A 6,186-nucleotide genomic window follows, 5' to 3' on the forward strand; every position below is an offset into this window, starting at 1 on the left:
AGTGTCTTGGCACCTTTATTGACAATCAGTTGAATCCAAATGTCTCAGTTTATTTTTGGCCTTTCAGGGCCATTGCATGGTCCGTATGTCAGCGCCACACGGTCCGCAGTTAGTTTTGAAATTGGAACTCTAAGTCCTCCAACTATGTTCTTTTGTAAGATTGTCTTGGCTTTTATGGGTCCTCATCATTTCTATTAAGCCAGTTATTGATATTTATCCTATGGATTGTCTACACTTTTTTTTTAAGGGACTCTGTTGTTAAAAAAGCTTTAGAATTCAAATGCAATGGAAAGCTCTCTGGTGATGCCACCCTTCTGTGCAATAATTAAACCACGGAACTCCACACATTGTAGGCATGGCTGAGTGAGGGGCCTGGGCAGAAACATGACAGTGCAGAGGGTGGTGAGGAGCTCGTGGCTATGTTCTCGTTTACAGCCCTCGAGACCCTTTGCCATTCTCCTACTGACTTCTAATACTATTCCTATCATTTGCCAAGAGCTCATTATATCTTAAGTATAATAACTTCGTAACTGTCATATTTGTGAAAACATTTTTCCAGTTTATCATTTACTTTTTTATCTTGCTTGTTGATAAATGTTTCTATTTGTATTTTCTGGATGTGATTTGCTAAGATTTTGTTGAGGATTTTTGCATCTGTGTTCCTGGGAGATACGCGCCTGTGGTTTTCTTTTCCTGTAGTGTCTTTGTCTGGTTTTGGTGTTAAGGTAATGCTGGCCTCGTAGAATGAATTAGGAAATATTCCATTTGCTTCTATCCTCTGACAGAAACTGCAGAAATTTGGTCTAATTTCTTTCTTAAGTGTTTGGTAGAGTTCACCAGCAAACCCGTCTGGGCTTGGTGCTTTCTGTTTTGGAAAGTTATTAATTATTAATTCATTTCTTTAATGCATATAGGCCTATTCAGATCAAATGTTTCTTCTGGCCTGACTTTTGGTCACACGTGATTCTTGAATCTTAAAGTATGCGTAGGTGTTACTGAAAGGAGCAGAATAGGGTTGGGGGGAGCCCTTCTCCAGGGAGAGGATGAATCACCTTGCAAAAGAATGTAAGGAAACCAACGGCCTGGTGTGGTTGGATGGTAGCATGCAAGATGAGACCCCACTCCTCAGAGGAAGCCTGGACCACTGAGTGCTGTGCCACCATACAAAGGAGTTTGGACTTTTCCCTGAGCACCAGGAAATCACTGAAGAGTGTTTGTACGGGGAAAGAAAGACACTCAATGTAAGCGCCAGAAGAATAGAAATCTTTGTCTTTTGTGTTCACTGCTGTACCCTAATGGACTAGCCCTCTCAATCACTGTTTGATGAATGAATGAAAAATGAACTAATAACACCATAAGATTTTTTCCTTATAATTTTATTTTCTGTCAATCATGTAGATAATTGTGAGGAGGAATGGAAAACAAGGAGACAGTGTAAATAATTTCAGTAATTTGGGTGAAAATTGTTGATGGGTGTGGACCAAGGTAGTGATTCATAACTTTAGAGTATTTCAGAATGAACTGAAAGGCTTGTTAAAACACAAACTGTAGGGCCACACCCTCAGAGGTTCCTGTTTTTGAGGAATTTCGGTTATCTAGGAGGCCTACTAGATAACGTCATGTGTGTCCCTCCTTCATTTGGAAAGAATTAATAAACTTCAAGGAAAATTAGAATAGTACCGAGTTTAGTCCGAATCCTAAATTCTGTGCCATGAGATCTGCAAAGCCACGTACCGCTCTCTGCAGGTATTAGCTGATATGGGTTTACTGGCTTGTTTGTGTTTTTAGTATTTAGCTCAACCACAGTAACAAAATAGAAGTAATCTGGATGAAAAAAAAAACAAAAACTTAACCATAAATCCAATTAGCAATGATTTTAAAGTTAGATATTTTATATTAGAATCTATGATTGAACATCCATTTTCAGGATAAAAACAGCAATTTTCTACAATATAGAAAAATATACTTTCATAGACACCCTTGATTAGATTGCTTTTCAGTGAACCAGCATTGCAGTGGAGTGTAGGGACACTGAATGAAGAATCAGACCTAATTTGTTACTAGCTTTGTTCTTAGCAAGTGCTGTGATCTTAGATACCTCATTTAACCTCTTTGGGACTCTTCAATTCCCTATAAAATATGGAAATTGAGTTATCGCTGAGGTCCTTCAAAGTGCTCAAATTTTTTGAGACATGGAAAAAAAAAGAATCACATTTTCTTTTCTCATTTTGCCCCCTTCATCCCTTCCTTTATTGCTGACCTGTCTTGATAATTTTCTTCCTTTCATAAATATTTATCAATCCCCTACTGTGTGCAATGCTCTGTGTCAAATTCTTCTAAACAACAACAACAACAACGAGGAGGAGAACAGGTCGTTTCCAGTGAACATATAATCAAGGACTGAAGTGAAATGTATTCAGCAATACGTGTCTTATAAAGCAATAAATGAGCCATATTTAGAGAAGAAAAGACTATTCTTAACCCGACTGAGTAATCCTGGCACCCTTTGACTATAGATGTATGATATGAGTTTACTTCTGGACTCTTCAATTCTATTGCCTTTATATACTCATATCATAGTTATCCTGTGCCAGTACCGCACTATCTTTATTACTGTTGCTTTGGAGGAGTTTTGAAATCGGGAACTGTGAGTCCCAGTGTGTTCTCCTTCTTGTTTTGGCTGTTTCAGGTCCCTTGCAATTCCACATGGATTTTAGAATCAGCTGGCCAATTTCTAGGAAGAAGTCAATTGGGATTCTGAAAGGGATTTTGTTGCACCTACAAATCAATTTGGGGGTTGGAGGAGTACTGTCTTTTTAACAATGCATAAGAATGCTTCTGATCCATGAACATGGGATGTTTTTCTATTTATTTAGATCTTCTGTAATTTCTTTTAGTAATGTTTTGTAGTTTTCAGACTGTAAGCTTTGAACTTGTTTTGTTAAATTTATTCCTAAGTATGTTATGAGTCTTTGATGCTACCATAAGTGGGATTGTTTTCTTCATTTCATTTTAAAATTGTTTGTGATTCTTAAGTCTGTACTCCTTGAATACTTACCTAAGTGTGTGTCGTATTTCTCCAGACTAGGCTGTAAGGATCTTAAGGACAGTTTATGTTTGATTCCTCTTTGTATCCCACAGAATGCTCAGCACAATACCCTGCACCTAGTAGTTTTTCATATAAATAATAACATGAATTGCAATAATATATGATAAATAATATGTGAGTTATAAGACAATACCATACGTTCAGAGGAACCCAGAACTGGTTTCAAATACGATAGGAAGTCTTTTTCTTGAACATCTGTTTCTTTGTAAATTTGTTATGAATCAAATGTCAGGGACTTTTCTGATATCCAATAGGAACTAATTTTTGGATGTTATACATTATTTTATCCATAAAAACTATTTTGCCTAACCATGACTCATATGATTGAATTATGTAACTCTTGTTCAGTAGAATAGAGGCTGATTGAAAACACGAGTATAAAGGCTGCTGGAGAAGGCCGAATACTTTCTAGAATGACTCATGTACAGTCTAATACATGTACATGAAGGGCTGTCCTTTGCTATAAGTTATAAAATTTAATATCCAATGAGTAATAGGTTAATAATTGACTTTTACAAGTTCTGATTTTTTAACTTTATCTCTGTTCTCGGAGTCCTCACAGATTTCAGCTTCTGTCTTTGTAGAGATAGCTCCCAAGTACACCCTCAGGTGTGCTTCCATGAGCTTTAGAACCACTTAATGCAAATGCCAGTTATAAACCACTACCCAGATGTACTGGGGCACATCAGGCACAGCAGAGAACTACTTACCATCACTTTTAGCCTGTTCCTGCTTCTGCATTCTCTGTCGTAGGTCACAGCACCTGCCCTGTCCAGTCATTCAATCCTGAAAGCCTGGCGTTATCCTTGACACCCTGGCTCCTTCATATAATTCGTCACCAACTCCTGTACATTAGTGAATCTCCTTAATACCTGTGTAAGTCACTCACTCTATATTCTTGGTTCAGGCACCAGATACCACTGGGACCCCTTCCAGAACCCTCAGCAGGCTCCTGGTTGGTCCCATTACCTCAGGTGTGCATCTGTCCTCTTTCCTGGCACTTGAGTTATCTTTCCAAAATTCAAATCTGATATTCTCTCTCTCCTTTTTAAAAACTCTTTAATACTTTAGAGTATCTTTGTCTTAAGAGTAAGAAGCAGTTAATGATGTGCCCTGTCACCACTCTTACTCAGCATCGTTTGGGTAGTCCGAGTTCATCCAATAATACGAGAACAATGGAATACAATATATAAAGATGAAATAAAACAGTTTTTTTTTGTCTACAGAGGACATCCCTCTTGCCTCCTGAAAAAAAAAATCAACACACTAATTCCTGGACATAATAAGCAGATACAAGGTTAATGTACAAAAGACGATTGCTTTCTGTTTATCAGTAATGAACAATTGGCATTTGAAATTAAAAACAAATCATTTACATTAGCATCAAAAAAGGAAATGCACAGGTATAAATATAACAAATACGTACAATATCTATATGAGAACACCTATAAAACCCTGATGAAAGAAATCAATAAAGAACTAAATACGTGGCGAGGTATTTTCCGTGCTCAGTATTTTTGAGCATGGAAGACTCAGTATGTTTGAGATGTCAGTTATTTCCAACTTGATCAATGCAATTCCAATCAAAATCGAGCAAGTCATTCTTGGCTATCAACAGCCTGATTGTGAAGTTTATGTGGAATATGAAGAGACCCACAATAGCCAACACAATATTGAAAAGGAAAGTGAAGAGTTCTGACACTGTCCAAACTCAAAGCTTATTGTAAAGCTAGAGCAATCATAACAATGTGATCTTGGTGAAAGAACACACACACCGATAGGAGCGCTCAAAATAGGCCAACTCTAACATAGTCAATTATTCTTTGCAGAGGGTCCAGGCCAGTTCAAAGGAGAAAGCAGAGTCTTTTCATCAGATAGCGTGGGAACAACTGAATATCCACACACAGAAAACCAGCCTTATACCTTTCATAAATGGATCATACACCTAAATGTAAAACACAAAACTATAAAACTAACAGAAAAATAACATAGTAAAAAAATCTACGCAACCCTGGATTTAATGATAACTTTTTAGATACAGTCCATAAAAGAAAGAAATGAAGTTGGACTTCATTAAAATTAAAACTCTGTTACGAGAATGAAAAGACAAGCCACAGAAGGGAAGAAAATATTTGCAAAAGGACTTGCTTTCAAAATATCCAAAGAACTGTTAAAACTCAATAACACAAGAAATAACAAAATAAATAAATAAATAAATAAATAAAAATAACAAAAGAAATAATTCAATTTAAAAAACGGGCAACATACCTGGACAGACCCCTTAGCGTTCTATTCAGTAGAATATAATCAGTGATAAAGAAATGAGATAGTAAGCCTCAAAAAGACATGGAAGTATCTTAAATGCATATTGTGTGGAAGAATCCAGTCTTAAAGAGCTACATACTGGATGATTCCAATTATATTGCATTCTAGAAATGGCAAAATTATGGTGACATTAAAAGGATCAGTGGTTGCCAGGGGTTAGGGAGGGAAGGAGGAATGTGTGGTGTACAGGGTAATAAAGCAGTGAAACTATGTGACACTATAATGGTGAATACATGACATGCATTTGTCAAAACCCATAGAAATTTACAGCATGAACAGTGAACACTAATGTAAACTATAAACTTCACTTATTAATAATGTAATGATATTGATTCATGAATTATAACAAAGGCACCACACTAATGCAAGACATTCAGAACAGTGGAAACTGGATGGAGTGGAGGGAATATATGTGAACTTTCTGTGCTTTCTTCTAGTTTTTCTGTAAACCTAAAACCGTTTTAAAAAATAAAGTCTATTTTAAAACATGAAATAAAATAGTTAATTAAACAATAAAAAAAATTAGCATTACTGACGTTATGACTACGTCAATTCTCCGAATCCGGCATCCCTTGGTATGCACAACTAGTTACCAGGGAGGAAATAATTACATTCCCAGAGATATATTCCTGGGCAGGATGAGATCAAGAACCCAAGTTCTTATTTTTTGAAGTCCTGTGATACTGGATTGTTTATGAAAGACTGAGTTGTCGCAGACTGATCTCCGCTGGCGGGGGGAATTCATCGTGAGA

The 6,186-nt window shown here is 36.7% G+C and overlaps 1 protein-coding gene across 4 annotated transcripts in view; it reads left to right on the forward strand.

The window, feature by feature from the left end:
* IL7 (interleukin 7) overlaps positions 1-6,186 on the forward strand; it is a 45,704-nt gene that overhangs the window by 11,729 nt on the left and 27,789 nt on the right. The window lies entirely within an intron of this gene.

The sequence above is a fragment of the Rhinolophus sinicus genome, linkage group LG14 (assembly GCF_036562045.2).
Source record: "Rhinolophus sinicus isolate RSC01 linkage group LG14, ASM3656204v1, whole genome shotgun sequence".
In the NCBI taxonomy this organism is placed as follows: domain Eukaryota; kingdom Metazoa; phylum Chordata; class Mammalia; order Chiroptera; family Rhinolophidae; genus Rhinolophus; species Rhinolophus sinicus.